This window comes from Dromiciops gliroides, chromosome 1 (assembly GCF_019393635.1).
Source record: "Dromiciops gliroides isolate mDroGli1 chromosome 1, mDroGli1.pri, whole genome shotgun sequence".
Lineage (NCBI taxonomy): Eukaryota > Metazoa > Chordata > Mammalia > Microbiotheria > Microbiotheriidae > Dromiciops > Dromiciops gliroides.
The window spans coordinates 230,620,316-230,640,269 of NC_057861.1; the positions used below are offsets into that span (position 1 = coordinate 230,620,316).

Here is a 19,954-nt window from a genome sequence, read left to right on the forward strand (position 1 = left end):
AGACCTTTCTAAATTGTCTTTGGATGGAAAATTATTTCACCCTGTCCTTTTGTGGTTCCTGCTGCTACAGGAATTGCCTTATGGCATTATTTAAAGGTATTTAGAGGGGTGTTGGGGAGAGCTGAGGTAAGCCATTGCCTTTCCTTCGCCATCTTGGCTCTGCCCACCTCCATAATACATAAAAGACGCAATTTTTTTTTTTGGCGGGGCAATGGGGGTTAAGTGACTTGCCCAGGGTCACACAGCTAGTAAGTGTTATGTGTCTGAGGCCGGATTTGAACTCAGGTACTCCTGAATCCAGGGCCGGTGCTTTAACCACTGTGCCATCTAGGTGCCCCGAAGACACAATATTTTGAATTCTAAAGTTAGCCTACTCCAGAGGTGTCAGATTCACCCTTAAAACTCCAAAGTGACCTAGAACCAAATTAAACTGTAATAGGAAAGTGTTTAATGAAACACATAAAATTTCAATAAGACATAGATAATATTAAAGTTATGGTCTTCTACGTCAATATGCAGCCAGCATGTTTCTATTTAATTTGACACCACTGATCTGCATCATCCTCTTTCAAATTAATGAGCATGCTTTAGTCTATCAACCCCTTCATTTTATCATTGGACTAGATGTAGCTGCTCAATCTATAGCCACTGGTGGTGAGGCAACAGAAATTGTTTTTCCTACAGGCTTTTAGCATAATGGCTACCCCAATGTTGAGCCACACTCAAAGAATTCAGACATGGAACAACAGTTTGGTACCTCAACCCCCTCATCACACTATAGGACTGACCTGTTTCTTGTCTATTCCTTGCTGTGTATGACCAGCATGGAATAAGCATATAGATGGACTCATTTCGCTACCTGGAGCAAATCCTGTAAATGGAACAAACCTGGCTCTGGAATCCATGCTTATTCTGCGTACAAACCCAAAGAACTTTTATTGACTCCCAAAACCTCCCTCCATCCAAATTTGCGCTTTGTCTTTAGTTTACCCACGATCAGGTTTAGTCCAACATGCCTTAACGTGACCTTGGATTCTTGGAACAGCCCTTCTAGGTGACTAACCCTTGTTTCATTGTCTCACTAGTATCTCAGTGTTCATAAAGAAGTACCTAGAAGAAAGAACCTCTCCTTCTAAAGTGTGTTTTTTTAAAAGAAGGAGAGAGAGAAGAATCATTTGTTTTCCTTGCTGAAAACACTCATCTGGTTCACTTTGAAATTATCTTTTCTACTTAAAGGACACACAAAAGAGAAAGCTTTCTAGAAGCCTTTGTGGTTGGCATCAGTATGGTAATATCGATGCTGAATAAAAAAAACCTTGGTTAATCTCGGTCCCCTGATGCCAGCTTCATGCAGGAAGATTCTTCTGATTTATCATTGTTTCGCCCTGTACTCATATCTTAGACAAAACAAAATAATGGAGTTAGCATTATAGATAGGTAGGCCTCGTGAGTGAGTGATAACCTCTCTTCCTTCACATTAGTCTCCTCAATCAACACATCCTATCAAAGGACCAGTTTCTCCATTTTTTACTATCCTCTCAGCACTGGATTCATGGCCTCAGTGAATTTTTCCACAATCTCGCCATGAATTAACAACATCTCTCTCCTCTTTCTCTAACCCTTTTCTCACATCAATGTATAAAATATTTGGACTCTGTCTTGAGTTCACCATCGACTTTCCAATCCAGGTATTGATATCAATAGAAAGTTAACTTTGAATATATCTCCCTGCTTTGTGGAAGCTAGAAATGTCACATCTACTAAAAGAATATGAATTTGTCTTCATTTTTCTTCAGGTTAAAAAAAAAAAACTTTTGGGGGAAGCTAGGTAGCATAGTGGATAGAGCACTGGCCCTGGATTCGGGAGGACCTGAGTTCAAATCTGGCCTCAGACACTTGACACTTAACTAGCTGTGTGACCTTGGGAAAGTCACTTAACCCAATTGCCTCACCAAAACACACACACACACACACACACAAAACTTGACATTCTGTTGTTATGCTTTTGATTAAAGCAATCATAAACACTAGGCAAAACCATTGTATGTGACAGAGATAACAAAAAAAAAATTCTGGGCACACAATAAATAGCTCTTTAACTCAGGAAACTATTATGAAAGAGAGGCCATTGACTCTGTGTAATTATAATGACTCCAAAATTTAGCCCTGGAGAAGAGTAGAGAAAATGTAACTCCTTCCCTTTCTTTGCAGAGGTGGGGGACTTGGTTTAGAAATATTGCATATGCTGATACATTGTTAGTTTTTCTGAACTGCTTTTTTTTCTCTCTCTTTTTTATTTCTTTGTTATAAGGAATGGCTTACTAGGGATAGGGGAAAAAAAGGAGGAATATATGCAGAAATGAAAATGACATAAAAGCAAAAGGCATTAATCACTTTTAAAAAAATAAATAAAAGAAAGTTCCTAAAGAGGCCTTTGAAAGGGACACCACTTATCTTAAAAGGACAATAATCTCTATTAAACAGACCACTAAAGTAAAAATCAAAACTTAAAAGACATAATAGAAAACTATACAACAGACTTGAATAATCATGAAGCTCATGTATTAAAAGTTAATCCAATTCTAGTCAAGCCTTGGATCAGTCTTATTCTGAAGTTCCCAAACCTTTCGCAGAAACAACAACCTTAGAGATTCAAAGCCCTTCACATAACCATGAAGGAATGAATGAAAAAGCATTTATTAAGCACATGCCAGACACTATACTAAGCAGAGGGGATAGTAATACCAAAAGCTAGTTATACCCTGGCCTCAGGAGCTTACGTTCTAATAATAACAGGAATTTGATTACTGTTTCCCAAAGCAAGAAGTTAAAAGTAGAACATTCAGCATGGAATCAAGATGGTACAATGGTGCAGGAACCTCCTGGGTCTCAGTTGGGCTAAAAATAGAGAAGGCTGACCAACAGAACCCCAGAGCCCCAGTGTAGAAATGCTGGGTTGCATATGGAGACTGAAGTCCTCCCAGGGAGCATACTCTTGCATTCCAATCTGCCCCCAGCTCCTTTCCATGTCTTGCTCTGGCAACAGCAATCAAATCAATACTACCGTTCTAGAAATTTCATAGAGATTCAGCTGGCTCTAGGGATCAGCCCTACACTTTAGGTCACTCTTTGCTCCAGGATGGTTCCACATTAAATTAAACCCCTAGTCCTTCCAGAAATTAAAATTTCCCAATCCTCCTATGTCATATTCCATAAAATTCTGCCCTGTCCAGAGTCCTTGAGACTGGGCATGATAGTCTTTGGCAATGACAGCAAACTCTCTATTCCATAGAAATATCCTTAAGGTATCCCGATCGCTACTGGAATTGGTTCAGTGGGTCATTTTTCTGACTCTTAATGACCCCATTTGAGGTTTCTTGGCAAAGATACTGTAGTGGTTTACCATTTTGTTCTCCAGTTCATTTTATAGATGAGGAAACTGAAGTAAAGGGGGTTAAGTGACTTGCTCAGGGTCACACAGCTAATAAGTATCTGAGGCCAGATTTTTAATTTAGGAAGATGAGTATTTCTGACTCCAGGCCCATCACTCTCTCTACTTCATCACCTAGCTGCCCATTGGAATTGGACTGGCCTCCAATAGATAGTGTATAAGAGAGCCACCAAATTGATACAATAGGCTTCATGATAGTCATTGAAAAATCTGTTTCCTAGAGCAGCTAGATGGCACAGTGGTTAAAGCACAAGCCCTGGATTCAGGAGGACCTGAGTTCAAATCCAGGCTCAGATACTTGACACTTACTAGCTGTGTGACCCTGGGCAAGTCACTTAACCCTCATTGCCCTGCAAAATAAAAATGAAATAAAATAAAATAAAAATCTGTTTACTAGAGTTGACTGAGAACCTTGAATAAAGGTGCTTAGTTTCTCTGACATATATACATACACATATATCTAGTTTCTGGGGTACCTTACAGCTCCAGATTGTATGAGTGTAGAACAACTGAGAAGTCATGGCAGTGATCTAAAAGGATGGGACTAAGGACCCTGGTTAGAATGGGAACAGCGAAATGGAGAAGGAAAAAGGGAGGACCTGTATGAAAACTATTCTAAGGGAAGTTTCAATAGGTGAGTGTTTTAAGGTGACTGATTCAAATGAACATAAAGGTGTGAAATAGAAATAGGAAGCAAATAGGTAGACTGAGCAGTTAGGTGGTTCAGAGGATAGAGCACTGGGCTTGGAATCAGGAAGATTCATCTTCATGAGTTCCAATCTGGCCTTAGACAGTTGTTAGAGATGTGACCCTGGGGCAAGTCATTTAATCATCTTTACTTCAGTTTTCTCATCTATAAAATGAGAAGGAAATGGCAAACCGTTCTGTGCCAAGAAAACCCCAAAATGGAGTTATAAAGAATCAGACATGAATGAAAGACTGAGATAATGAGGATACTTTAAAAGAATATTTCAAGTATCCATCATTTCATCAAAGTTGGTACTCCTTCCCTTTATGCAGATCACATCCCCCACTATGACTTAGCAAATGGTCTTTAAAGATTTCCATGGCTGGAAAATCCCGCCCTCCCCCCGCCCCCAGCAAGTCTGGTGATGAGCCTCTTGAAATTTAGCCATGCTGGTCCAAATAATAGATGAGTCCCTCACTCCAAACATTTCCAGTTTGGTATGACCTGGAATAGTCTTCAAGAACCCAGGGTCACTTCTGTGCTGTGATGAGAAATAGGAGAGTAAGACAGTAGCAGAGGAATTGGATTTTATGTTTAAGGAACTAGAAGGAACCTTAGCATTTGCTAGACTGAAACTCTATTTAATAAACAGATGCTTGCACAAACCTACATTATAGCAAAGATAATTGATTTTTGAAATAGGGAAGTCATGTGGAGGGAACACAGTTCAGCTCAAGGAAGATAATGAATTTGTTTTAGACATGTTGAATTTGAGATGATGCCAGTTTATCCAAGCGGAAACTATGGACAGTCCAATAGGTTCTCAATGAATATTTTATTATAAAACTATAGTATCATAACTGGGCAGCCCCTCTTCACATCATAGCATCTGGTGCTAAAAGGAACCTTGGAGATAATATGTTCCAATCCTCTGGACTGCATGAAGTTATTGGTTTCAGTCTTCTCTCTCCACCTTGATTTATTAAAAACAAAAAAACAACCTCTTAATCAGACCCTAATGTACTTGCCTTTTAATGTCATTTCAAGGGAAGAGTTTTATTTGAAATGGAAGAGCTACAATTATAATACCTTTTCTGCACCTACCAGGGTGAGCAGCAGATTGGGTTATTCCATTCAACAAAATTAAATCCCTCGGGATAATTCTCCTGTAGAACAAGGTCTACAAAAAATTCCCCAAATATCACACCAGTGAGGCAGAGCTTGTAAACACCACACCCAATTCATTACCATATCAAATATAATTAACTCATGACTGTCATAAAGAATTGAAAATTGTTCACCTTCTCTTAAAGCAAGGGAAAAAAAATGGAAATTATTGCCCTGATCTGATTATTTTCTCAAGGAAAGGCATTCCTTCTAACTTCTACCCCATCTTATTGCACTATTCTTTTCTTCTTATTCAATCTGTCACCATATTTTTCTCTTTTTCTCTCACCCTTCTTCTCCCTCCTTTGCCTACTCTTTTTTGGAGGCCCTATCTCAGGAAAATGAGCAGAAGGGTAATATAGAGAGCCAAAGAAGAAGGTAGTAGGAGAAGAAATAGAAATGAGACAAAAGAGGGCAGCTAAGTGGCACAGTGGATAGAGCACTGGGGCTGGATTCAGGAGGACCTGAGTTCAAATCCAGCCTCAGACACTTGATACTTACTAGCTGTGTGACCCTGGGCAAGTCACTTAACCCCCATCGCCCCACCAAAAAACAAACAAACAAACAAATGAGACAAAACCAGATAAAGAAAAACTAGTTATGGGCCCTAGACATTAGTTCTTCCTAAACAGGAAACCTTTCCTGATTCCATAGCTATTAAAATTCTCTGGTTGAGGTGCAAGAATTTTACCAATTCTTTATGTAGGATTTTGATTGCATCCTTCTATGAAGAGGGAAATGCCCATTTGACTCACTCATGAGTCACTGTGGATCTGATACACCAAAGGTGTGTCCATATCACTTTAACTTTCTGGGACTCAGTTTTTCCCATCTGTAAAACAGAGTTAACATAGCTGGTTTTAAAGTCAGGTGGTCCTGAGTTCAGGTCCTGTTCTGATACAAACTGGCTGGGTAACCCTAGGCCAGTCACTTAATCTCTCAGGGGCACCAGCAATTCTCTACTCTTCTGAGTAGGTACAAGTTTACACTGGTAGAGGTTTCTAAAATGAAGAAATTATAGGTCCATTTAATTTTTGCAAGTACTTCACTTACCTGGCTGATGTGAAAGTGAGATGATGTAATCTCAATAAAGTACTCTGAAACTTTCTGGCTCCAGGCTGTCTTTTTTAGACTCTAGATTACTCATTAGTACATCACTCTCCTTCACACTCTCTCGAGTCCTGTCAAACCACTTATTTGCTCTCCCTGGCACACTACTCTCTAACTACTATCACTATGCCTTTGAGCAGACTGTTGCCATACCCCGGATGTGCTCTCTCCTATCCTACCCTTAGAAACCTTAGGCTCCTTCAAAATTCAACTCAAAACACCAGCCCTTAGAGGAGACCTCTCCTGATACCCCCTTCCCATCACCAGCCCAAATCATCTAGTCTTTAATTAGTGTGCATTTTCTATTTACTGTGCATGCCGTTTCCTCCAATAGGATAGAAACTCCTTGAAGGCAGGGACAGTTGGGGGGAGAGTGGAGGGAGGTTTACCTGCAGGTATTTAGGACCTATCATAATTCGGGCTATATAATGTTTGTTTGGTTGGGGTTTTTTTGTTTTGTTTTGTTTTGTTTTGTTTTTATGGGGCAATGGGGTTAAGTGACTTGCTCAGGGTCACACAGCTAGTGTCAAGTGTCTGAGGTCGGATTTGAACTCAGGAACTCCTGAATCCAGGGCCACTGCTTTATCCACTGCGCCACCTAGCCGCCCCGATTCAGGCTATATAATGAAAGCTTAAATGAATGCTTGTGGAGGGAATGATTGATAAAATACTGTATAAATGCTAGCTTTTGTTGTGATATAACTTCAAGTTTGACTTGAAACACTGAAAAAAAATATAAACAGTACGCTGAAACGATGATTTTTAAATGCTTTCTATGTAATTCTTCCAAGTATGTCAATACCTAGGACCAAATAGTTCTACCAGTGTAGTCATTAATTTTGTAATTTAGTGTAGGAATAAAGGAAGAGAGGAAGAGAAAAGGAGAAGGAAAAATTATTTTCTGAAGAATACAAAAAGATTAAAGAAAAAAGGGAGTTTAGGTGGCACCTAACCTATGTCAAGTATTCAGAACTGAATCACCAGAATAACTGGTTTCTTTCCTCCCCTTCCCTTGACTAATAGAGACCTGGCTTCATATAGTCTGGAATATCTTCCCAGAAAACACCGGCCTACTGCCCCCCTAATACCCCAATCAACAGTGAGAGGAAGAGATTGAATATTCCTGTCCCAAATAAATCAACTAATTTCCACTTACCTCCAGGCTTCTGTAGAGATAGAACTGGGCTCAGTGACAGAAAGATATGGATTCAATTCCCCCTCTCTGGCACATACTGGCTGTGTGACCCTGGACAAGTCACAGGGCTACTCAGTGTCCCAGTCAACTCTGTAAGGTTATAAAGTTCAGAGAAGATACTGATGTACATTGGGAGAGGAAGTTCCCTCTTCTGCGAGTTCCAATAAAATCACAGGTTCAGTTCCCCTATTTTGATCTGTAGCGATACCCTCTTGTGCTTTCTGAGATATTTTATAGACCATTGATATGGGGGAGAAACCGATAGGAAAAGGCACGTGGGTCCTTAGGATTCCTCTGTAAAGAATTACACTCTCGCACAAGACCTAATTAGGAATAAAAGAACAGGTTTATTGGGGTACAAGAGAAACCGGCCCAGAGGAAGGTTTTGCATGAACAAAACGCTTTCCTCCCTGACTAGCTTGGGGAGCGCCATTTTATAGAGTCTGGATGGGGTGGGTAAGAGTCTCTTATTGGGTGAGGGGCTGGTGGTCTTCCCGTGTTGCGCCGGGGTAGGAGGAATCCCTCATGAGCAATCTGGTGGTGGGTGTCAACTTTGTCCAGATGGGTCTAAGCAGTCTGCTGATGGGCGGTTCCAGGTGGTCTCCTGGATTACCTCATCCAGGTGCTCAGGAGCACTAGAATGTAGGGTGGTGGTCCTGGAGCATGCTCAGTTCGATCTGGTGCCACTTATCTCCCTTGGGTGTGTATGTGTGTCCTTGATTGAGTTCAAGGAGAGGCCTACTTGATTTCAAGGGAAAACCCCTGAGGTTTCAAGGAAAAAGTTCCTTGAACTCCACAGAGAACTGTTGGGGTAAGCGGGCCCCATAATCCTCCCATGACACCATGAATGCTTAACTTGGAGACATGGATAGATTTCAGGAAGCCCATAAGCTTGGATGGTGGAAAAAAAATCACATCTTTAATTCTACTAACCTCTAACTGAAACATCTCCATCACCTTCTGAAGTCTAGACAATTAACGAAAGAAAAAATCAAGCTCTGATTTGTAATTTGCTGATTCCTGAGATATCAATACACATATAAACTAGAACCCCTTTGGATGCTTTCCCTTCCTAGATCTCTTCCCTTACAAGTCTTCCTACTTTTCCTTCTATCCTTGTATTGAACTGCAACTGCTGATAGCCACTAAAACATTTTTTTAAATTTTATTGTTTTATTCCAAGCTTCTCAGACTCCAGAAAGAACATTTCTACTTACACAGTAGAACAGAAAAAGAATATTATATATGAAATAAAATTTCTATTATACCCACCTTGCTTTTTTAAAGTACATAATAAATTCAGCATTCTTTCAAAGCTGTCCTGCTTAGCTGTCTTTCCTTCTGAACTTCCTTTTGTTCTTTTCTGTAGATTTTTTTTCAAGTTTCAATTCCTTCTCTTCATCTTTTTGGGCAACACTATCTCTGGCATCTCCCTTCTCCAAGTAGAAAAAACAAAAGCATAACCCTTAACAAATAAAAGTAATTAAGATAAATCCTTACATTTGCCATGTCCACGAATGTATATCTTATTCTATACTTCTGTCAGCAAGTAGGTAATCTGCTTCATCACAGGTCATGGTTGATCATGGCAATAATTACAGTTCTTAAGTCTTTGAAAGATGCTTTTCTTTACAATTATGTTGTTGTTACAGCCATCATCCTTCTGTTCTACATCAGTTCATACAGATCTTCTCAGGTTTCTTTGAAACTATCCTTTTCATCATTTCTTACAATAATATCCCACTATCATCATATATCAAAATTTGTTCAGCCATTCTCCAATTGTTGAGGACCCTCTTAGTTTCCAGTTCTTTGCTACAACAAAAAGAGCTGCTATAAACATTTTGGATGTGTGTCCTTTTTCTTTTTATTTGATCTCTGTGATAATAATAATAATAGTTATTATTTTAATGGCTAGCATTTACATAGTGCTTTATCATTTGCAAAGCTCTTTACATATATTATTTCATTTGAGCCTCACAACAACCCTATGGAAATAGATGCTATAATTATTCCCATTTTTAAGATGAGTAAACTGCGTCTGAGAGAAGTTAAACGACTCCTGGAATCAGAGAGGTAGTGGGTATTTAAGTCAGGTACCATAGAGTCAAAGTGACTTTTTACATAGCTGCAAAATGTTGACAGGAAAAACTCAATGACCCTTTTGCCCTGGTCAGAATTCATCTAGATCTCTTTGTTTCATTCAGCACCCACATTTTGGGCAGGATGTTGGGGCGGGGAGAAGGGGAGGGAAGGAGAGGGAGAGGGAGAGAGAATATCCAGAAGAAAGATTATAAAGTCACAGTTTTAAAACTGAAAGAGTTTGAGGCCTTAAGAGTTCAATACTCTCATCTTACAGATGAGGAGACTGAGACACAGAAAGATGAAGTGGTTTGCCCATGGTGACACAGATAGAAAGCAGCAAACTGGGATTTGAGCACAGAGTCTGACTCTGAATCCATCCTTCTTTCCACAACTAGGCATCCTTCAAAGCTGGAGCTGAGAGTTCATGCCCTTTGAGGTTTGTTTAGCCTGGCCAAGAAATGATTCGGTTTAATTGAATAAACATTTATTAAGCACCTCCTATGTGGCAGGCACTGTGCTAAACCCTGGGCATATACGGTAGTTGTCTTTATATGAAGAGGACCCATGTGGACGAAGGATGAGACTCATTCTACCTGATCCCAGAGGGAAGAATAAGGAACGATATTTGCCGAGAGGCCAGTATAGGCTTGAGGTAAGGCTGTTTACAGAAGTAATGGATTCCCCTCTCTTAAGGCCTACAGGCAAAGGCTGGATGACCTCTTGTCAGGAATGTTATAGAGTAAGGGAATTCCTACTCAGGTCCAGGTCAGGATGGATGACCTTTGAGGCCCCCTACCAACTCTAAGATTCTAGGATTCTGTGATTCTGATAAGACCATTGTTCAAAATGTTCATGTGACTATTTTATTGTTTTAAAGTTCTAATCAGTGAGCGTTTCTGCCTGGCACACAACTGTTCCTATGCTATAGAGTTCAGAAATCTGAAGTGTTTAGACATTTGTCTCCATCCCCCAACAGCAGCCACAGAAACTATTTTTTAAAAAACATCTTGTTTAATTGGTGAGTATTTCTCTGGCCAATAACTGATGTAGTACAACTAACAGACAAACACCAGGGGGAGATGCCAGCCCTACAAAAGGAACTGGAGAAACCCTGAGGGTCTCATTAGCTAACAGCAGCTGGTTAGGCATCTCTAGCAAAGGAAAGAAATCCCTAATAAAAAGAGAATTCTGCTAAGGACATAAATTGCAAAAAGCCTTTCATTTAAAGCTCTGTGAATTAGCTTAAAAACTGCATCTCTGCAGCCAAGCCCAGCTGGAGGATTTTGCAATATTTGTTTCAAGTGTACAAAACGTACAAAATACTTAATTTCATTTTCAGTCATGGAACTCTCCCTACCCTCACTCTTCCATCACCACCACCATCACCACCCCACCCCCAGGCATGTTTATATGTAAATTGTTACTTTAAACAGTGACCAAGTTATCCAGAGCTCTATTATTTCGAATTTTTTTTCCTCCTCAATCCTTGAGTTCCTTTCCTTTGTATGGCCATGGAGAGCATTCAGCTTTCAATACTGATTATTACACGCTTCTTCTAGGCAAGCCCCATCGGTACCAGGGCTTTGTTACCATTTCTGCTGCACCAGGTGCTGGTCGTCCCATCCCCCAAGAATGAGAGATCAAAAGGGTATGTTCACATCTGCTGCTCCCTTCTCCACCCCCACTTTTAATCTACTATTTGTTTCCTAAAACAAATAACCACCTTTACAACCGTAGGCACGTATTGTGTCTGTAGACAAGGAAGAACAAATTAATTGAAAACAAAGAGCAACCAAGAACAAAAGATATCACTGTGGTACAAAGTAGGAAGCACTGGAATCCTGGGAGTATTTTTTTTCCAAAGAACAAATATAATGCTGGGATGTATAAATACGATTCTTGCAATGGGAAATAACCAAAGGAAAATGGAGAGCAATGCAATCCTTAACACTTCTGTGAGGCTATAATATCAGTGAGCGTACTCTCAGCACCTGTAGAAATCTACAACTAGAGTCTATTCTCTCATCCCTGTCTCTCTTAAGTCCTCCATAGAGTATCTACCCAACATGTTGGAGGTCTTCCCTAAATATTTTAACAACATCATCATCACTCACTTAAACCCATTCTTCTCTGGTATAGATCTTTGTTGATGTCTTTCTTTGCACTTCTTGTGTGGAGATCATCAATGGTAATGTGATCCAGTTATTTACATGCACTATGCATTTCTCTATTGCCTTTTGGATCTCCCACTATTTTGATTCTTCAGGGATGTCTGTGTTCTCTGACTTGAAGCCATATAGCTTCCACCAGGAGAAAGACTGGTGTTTCAAATGATAGGTTTTCTTTGTGTCAGGAAGCATCCTGAGATCAACTGCTGGCACAATGCTATTTTCCCATATGTAACTAAGCTGATCTCTTATTCAGGTTCTAGACCAAGCTCATTGTCTATTTGAAGTGTTAGTTCAAGTTATATCTACTGATAGACAACTAGTGGACTCTTCATACCAACAGTATATCATAACACAAGGACTTTTCAATCTTTGTCTTTTATAATTCCAGCATCTGTATAGTTCTGGCATATATTATGTACCTTGATAAATGTTTGTTGTTTGATTGGTATTTTTTCATCCATTTGTTTTTTCTCATATGAATGGCTAGCCTAATTAATCTTATTTGAGTAGTTTATTGACTTCTATTGTTTCACCTAAAGCAGAGGTACCTTTAGATTCTCAGAGACTATGCTGTTAGTTCTGGTAGGTTTACAAAGCTCAAAAAACCCAAGCCATCATTCTAGAGTTCTAGACTAGTTGCTAATTGGGGGTCCTACAAATGAATTATCCCCTGAATTCTAGGATTACCCCGAGGACCTCTCACCTTTTTCCATAGACTCACAGAACTATAGGATTCCAGAACTAGAAACATGTCATCTAGAACCAATTATTCCTTACTAAAAACATCTTCTATTACAACTAATCACCTGCTTGAAGACCTCAAATAATAGGTAGCCTATTAACTTCTGAGTCAACTTCTCTTACTTTTGGAAAGTTCCACTCTTTGGAAGTTTCTTCCATGTATGACCTAAATCTACCTCACTACATTTTCTTTTCATTACTTTTAGAGTTAAGCCATTTTGAGCCAAGTAGAATAAGGCTAATCAACTTCACTATGATAATCTTTCTATACCTAAAGACAATTAACATTTCCCAAACCTCCCTACCCCCTCTCCAAAGTCTTCTCTACGCCAGGCTAATCATTTCAAGTTTCTTCAAAAGTTTTCATAAAACTCCTAGGTCACATGGGTCTCTACTTCCTCCATCATATTGGTTATCCTCTTCTAGACAAGCTACAATTTATTAATGTCCTTGTAGAAATGTGGTACCCAGATATGACCAGAGAAAATACAATGGAATTATCTACACTTTTATTCTGAATTCTATGTTTCTCTTCATGAAACCAAAGATTGTTTTAGCTTCTTTGACTGGCATGTCACATAATTGACCTCATTGATCTTGTAATTCCCTAAACCCTTCAACTTTGCATATCTCCTCTATTCTGTACTTAAAGCCATATTTTTTTATTTTTTATAAAGGGCTTCATATTTGTATCTATTATGTTCCATCTTATTGTTTTTAGCCACTATCTTATCCTGAGTTGACCCTCCCTAGAAATATATATCCTATATCTACTCATCATGCTATAACAGAAATATCACCAGAATGGGTATCAGGAGATCTCAGTCCTAATTCTGTATCTGCCACTCATATATTGTTTGACCTGAGGCAAGTCACTTAGCTTTTCTGGGCCTCAGTTTCTTCATTGGAAAACAGATGCTTTTTGCTAGACAAAATTATCTCCAAATCCTTTCTATCACTAATACTACAGCTGAGATTCTATAGGTTAATCCAATTTCAAGTCAGTTAAACAAATACTTATTACAGATATTTTAATAAGTAGTCATATAAGTAATGATGACTATTTTCTATTTACTGAAAAGAATGATCATTATCTATCAAATATTTATTGAACACTTACATTACATAAGGCATGGTTGTGGATAATAGAATGAACTAAATGACTCATTCCCGTATAAGGATGACTCCTTTAGCTGAAAGTGATTTGAACTCACTTCATATAACTAATTTTTGTTAGCCTATGGCTTTTACTAACCCCCCACAGTAGTTATTTTATACACAGGAAGGGTAATAGGAAGAAACCTAAATACTGAAAGGCCTACTCCCCAGAACACACTCCCCACCCCAAAACCCTCTACTATGGAAAAATGCTAAAAAAACATAATAACTTGGATTGATAAGTTCTTTGAAAATGCAAATATAGGGGCAGCTAGGTAGCACAGTGGATAGAGCACTGGGGCTGGATTCAGGAGGACCTGAGTTCAAATCCAGCCTCAGACACTTCACACTTACTAGCTGTGTGACCCTGGGCAAGTCACTTACTGCCCTACCCCCCCCCCAAAAAAAAGAAACCCCAAGAAGAGGAACATAAGCTTTATTCAGTGGGAAATAAAGAGCCATTGAAGAGTAGAACAGAGAAATGACAAGATCAGGTTTATTTGTAGATTATACAGACAGCAGTATGACAGAGAAATTGGAAGAGGAGATGGGGTGGTAAGAAGATTTTTAGTATGGTATTTATTAGACCACATGGATAATAATAAGGGCCTTTACTAAGGGAATGACAGTATAGGAAAAATTCAAGAGAGATGATGGTAGAAATTAAAAATAATAATAATAATAAGCCTATCTGATAATCAATTGATTATGAGTCATTAGTGAGACAGATAAATCAAAGGTCAATAATTTGTATGAATAGGAAGATGGGGTGGATGATGATCTTACATGGAAATGATGAAATCACTAGGAGGACAAAATTTAGGGAGAAAGGTAATGAACCCGGCGTTAGTACAGCAGAAAAGTCCCAAAGGCAGACATGGATCTCAGAGTCATCTAAAGGCAGTAGTTGAGCTTCGGAAATGAATGAAGTTGCCAAGCAGAGAAAAAACATCAATTGCTCCACATACTTTTATTAAGCAAGTAATATATGTCAAGAAGAGCATCTAGGACCCTTGAGAAATTCCCACCTTATGGGTTTAAGAAGATAAGGTACCAACAAAAGAAACAAAAAAGGAACAGTTAGGCCTCTGAAACCAAGGAGGGAAAAGAGAATAATAAAAAAGAAAGCATATTCAAGAATGCCAAAAGTCCTGAAAGTTCAAGGAGAGTGAAAACTGGGAGTAACAAAATTTGGTTCATGGTAGTCTTTGAGAGAGCAAAGAGTTTTTTAAATAAATTTATTTATGTTACATGCATTATAATCTTCCTCTCCCACTGTCCCCATTGAACAAACAAATGAATACACAATTTTTTTTCTTTCTTTCTTTTTTTTTTTTTTAGTGAGGCAATTGGGATTAGTGACTTGCCCAGGGTCACACAGCTAGTAAGTGTTAAGTGTCTGAGGCCCGAATTTGAACTCAGGTACTCCTGACTCCAGGGCCGGTGCTCTATCACTGCACCAGCTAGCTGCCCCAATGAATACACATTTAATGATTAGTGAATGAAGACAAATAATAAAGCAGAAAATAAGATCCTCATCATAAATATCCATAGTCCAGTGAGACAGCTGGCCATGCCCCAAAATGAATGGCTCTCTTTGTGTTTTAAATTCATCACTTCTCTGGCAGGAAATGGGTGATATATTTTATGTTCGACCTTATGTACTTAAGGCTTATCATTGCCTGATCAGAATTTCCAAGCTGTTTGGTCTCTATAATGTTGTCACTGTATAAATTGTTCTCCTAGCTCTGCTCACTGCTATCTGCATCAGTTTATAGAGATCTTTCCAGTTACTTCTGAAAGCATCTGTTTCATCATTTCTTATAATATGATAATAGTCCCCTTACATTCATGTACCCAATTTGTTTGGCCATTCCTCAGTAAGAACTGATTGGAGGGGGCAGCTAGATGGCGCAGTGGATAGAGCACCGGCCCCTGGAGTCAGGAGTACCTGAGTTCAAATCCGGTCTCAGACACTTAACACTTACTAGCTGTGTGACTCTGGGAAAGTCACTTAATCCCAATTGCCTCACTAAAAAAAAATAAAAAAAAAAAAACTGATTGGAACCCCCCCTTAGTTTCCAATTTTGAACTACCATGAAGTAAGTTGTTCTAAATATTTTTGTACCTATAGGTCCTTCTCTTCTTCCTTTGATCTCTTTGGCGCATAGGCCCAGTAGTGGCATAGCTGAATCCAAAGGAGTTATTTCAGAATAGGTTATTCAAAGAGTAGGAACAGTTTAGAACATTTCCAAATGCCTTTCAAAATGACTGAACCAATTCACATCTCTACTAATAACTGCATTAGTGTGCCTGTTTTCCCTCAGTCCTCCAACATTTGTCATTTTCCTCTTTTGTCATCTTTTCTAGTCTGGTAGGTGATAGAGTCTCAAAGACGCTTTAATTTGTATCTCTCTAATTAATAGTGATTAATAGCAGTTTTTTCTTATGGTTTTTGATAGCTTCGATTTCTTCCTTTGAAAACTAACTGGGCAGGTAGGTGGTACAGGGCAGCTAGGTGGTGCAGTGGATAAAGCACCAGCCCTGGATTCAGGAGTACCTGAGTTCAAATCCGGCCTCAGGTATTTGACACTTACTAGCTGTGTGATCCTGGGCAAGTCACTTAACCCTCAATTGCCCCACCAAAAAAAAAAGAAAAGAAAAGAAAACTACCTGTTCATATCTTTTTGACCATTTATTTATTGGTGAATGGAGAGATCAGTTTCAATAGACTTATGGGTAAAGAAAGAATGATTGTAAGATGTTAAAAAAAAAGGGGGTAGTAAAGAAATAGAGGTATCATATATAGTTTTTTTTTAATGAATTTAGTAGTGAGTAGGGCAGAAAAATGAGACAGTATCTAGAAGAGTAAAAGGGTCAGGTCAAAGAAAGACTTTTTTCATGATGGATGAGACCTGAAGGCAGATGAGAGGAAAGCAGGGAAGAAGTGATGCCAAATGATGCATGAGGAACTGCTGGATGATGATGACGGCTGGAGCAAAGTTTGATGAAAGCAAGAGCGAATGAGATCAAAGGCATGAATAAAAGAATTATCCTTATTGAGTAACAGGGATATTTCTTCTACATCTAGAAAAGAATAGTAGAGACAATAATACTGAGAAGGTTTAAAGAATAAAAGTTGTTGTAGTAGTTCAGTCACGTCCAACTCTTCAATCACCCCATTTGGGATTGTCTTGGCAAAGATACTGGTGTGGTTTACCATTTCTTTCTCCAGCTAATTTTTTTTTTTTTTGCTGAGGCAGTTGGGGTTAAGTGACTTGCCCAGGGTCACACAGCTAATAAGTGTTAGGTGTCTGAGGCCGACTCCAGGGCCAGTGCTCTCTCCATTTCGCCACCTAGCTGGCCCCTCTCCAGCTAATTCTACAGATGAGAAACTGAGGCAAACAGGGTTAAGTGACTTGGCAAGGGTCACACAGCTAGTTTAGTGCCTGAGGCTGGATTTGGATTGACAAAGATGAGTCTTTCTGACTCCAGGGCCTAACACTCTATCCACTGTGCCACTGAGTTACCTGAAGAATAGAAGAGGGGAAAAATTCCCATGGATCTCTTCAATCTTCTCTGTGAAGTGGAAGGCTGCAAGGTCTCTGAAAGGAGAGAAGAGAGGATTTAGAACGTTTGCTGTGGAGAATGAGATAAGTAATGAGAATTAAGCAGAAAGATGATTGAGCAGCATAGAGAGGTCAGCTGAGGTTGTTGGCCATGAATTTGTAATGGGTAAAATCAGCTGAGTTTACTGAAGTGCCTCCAGAGGGTACTCAGGCTGAGGGGCAGAATATGGTTGGTGGGAGTACCCTAGGTATGAGGATTCACATTTCAGGAATAGTGCAAAATCAAGGGGACTAGGGCCTCAAAACAGTAGTTAATGAAACCTGTGCTAAACCAAAAGGTCAAGGCTGGGCACAGAGGCAAATGAGACTAGAATGAAGGAGATGTTCTGGGACAATAGGGATTTGTAAATGAAGGTCATGGCAAGGGCCAAGAGGAGAGTTAGTATGAGTCAGAGTGGGAGTAGTGGACTGGATCAAGGTTGTGGTAATGTTTTTATGTCAAGTGGTTTAAATCAGACTATTAAAAAGAACTAGAGGGAGTTAATGAGCGCTGAACTTGAGCCAGAAACAATTATCCTTTTGAAGTCAATATTCTGATGATGATAATATTAATAGTTAACATTTACCTATGTCTAAGATTTGCGTAGATTTTACATGCTTATCTGATCTGATATGTATAACAGTCTTGGGAAGGACATACTACAGGTATGATCATGTCCATTTTACAAATGAGGAAACAGACTCAGAAAAATTAAGAGACTTGTCCACAGTCATAATGGTAGCCACATGTGGTGGTGTGGCTAGAATGATACAGGAAATATATAAGAACAAAGAAAATGATTAACCAAGCCTTCCATACTGTCGAGACTCTGCTATGATTTACAAAAACAGAGTGTTACTGCTGAAAAAAAAATCTGCTGCGTACTGTTTGTGGTGCTGCGTGCTTGCTTTCTGGGCTGTCTGAAGTCCTTGTTCCAACAAAGTCACTTCTGCATCTGTTTGGGCTGCAAACCCTGTTGATCTGTCTGCTGCTAATGTTTCCCACACAGTTTCTGCACCAAAGGCACATTTGAGTGCCTTTCTAAGACCTAAGAAAACTATAAGTGGGGAGAAGAGGGGGACTACGTTTTTTCCTATAAAAATAACAGGAAATGACAACTCTTAATTATTGTATTATTCACTTTAAGTCACAATCCCTATGTATGCATTCACTTATGAGAGGAGAGGCTACACTCCAAAGATTTTCCTCTTGATACCACACTAAAAAGAAGAAAGTCTATGACAAATTTTTTAACGGAATGTAGTGGATAGTAAAAGAGTGGCATATTCTTTTGAAAGTTATAATGGAGGACAAGTTGGCATCATCAACTTTTAAAATCAAGATGGATTCATGCCAATGCTGAATTTGCCCACTACAATTTAGGAGCCCTTTGAATTTGCTGCATCTCTAGCCTGTGAAAGAGCCAAAACCACACCCTCGGCCCAAGGAGGGTATATGGGCCCTGTCCTTTTGGACATCTCATAGATCTCTGAAGATTTTCCCAAGTATGGCCAACTCAAAGGATTTTTTTTTCTTTAGCTCCTGGACCATCTCCAGTTTTCTCAAGTCCAATATTTTCTGGAGATACTCTGCCTTCACCTTGATACAGACTTTTAAATAACTTGAAAGCTAGAGGAACATAGAAGTAGCCTCAAATTTTGAATCTGATAAATTAATATCACTAAATTACTTTAATTTGACAAATTAAAGTAATATCAAAAGTCAATCCATGCCTTGAAGTTGCGCAAGGCAGCAAAGTATATCCTAGAACCCGAGTCCCTTCACAATTTAGAGTACTCAGTGGGAAGGACCCTGGAGTCTGGAGTCCTGGGTGTTCTGATCCTCCATCACTAATGGCAATCTCTTCATCTGTAAAATACGGGGATTGAGCTACCTATAATGTCTGAGGTACTTTGCAATTCTAACTTTGGACTATTATACTAAATTCATCTCCAGAACTGTACCGAACTCCTGCCCTGAAGATAAAGCCATGATCCAATAACCTCAGAGAAACAAGTTTCTAAACCATAATATAAAATTTTACCCCGTCACATTTCATTTCAACAGAAGCCTTTTCCCAAAATGGTCAGAAGGCAAAGTGAGTCTATGAATTCTTGCCTGGCCCAGTGACTATCTGAAATAAGCTTTGGAGGTCCTACTCTCTCCTGCTTCCTTTCTCTTTTCCCATACCCAACCTAAAGTCCCTGCCTTATCTCTAAACACATTATAAAGTAGGAATCATGGATGGAGAGTTACCTCCCGCTATGTGGGGTTTTCCAGCTTGTTAGTGCTTTAACGCATTATTCATTCAGGGTTTGGGTCTTGCTTTCTCCAAAGACAGTTAAGATCTCTTTCTCATACCTTTCACTGCTCAGCGTTTTAATTTGGAAGGTTAAAAGTGACAAGAGGAAACGAATGAGCTCCTAACCTGGACTAAAAGAAATTGCATTTTCCAAGTCAATATTCTGATTAAAACAAACTCTCTGATTACTAATAGTTGTAAGTCTAGACCTGAAGCATGTGTTATAGAAGGCTGGAAGGGTAATTTGAGGGCCATTATATAACTGTCATTTTTTGTT

General features: G+C 39.2%; 1 protein-coding gene across 11 annotated transcripts in view; it reads left to right on the forward strand.

Moving 5' to 3' along the window:
• DLGAP1 (DLG associated protein 1) overlaps positions 1-19,954 on the forward strand; it is a 1,198,325-nt gene that overhangs the window by 1,004,533 nt on the left and 173,838 nt on the right. The window lies entirely within an intron of this gene.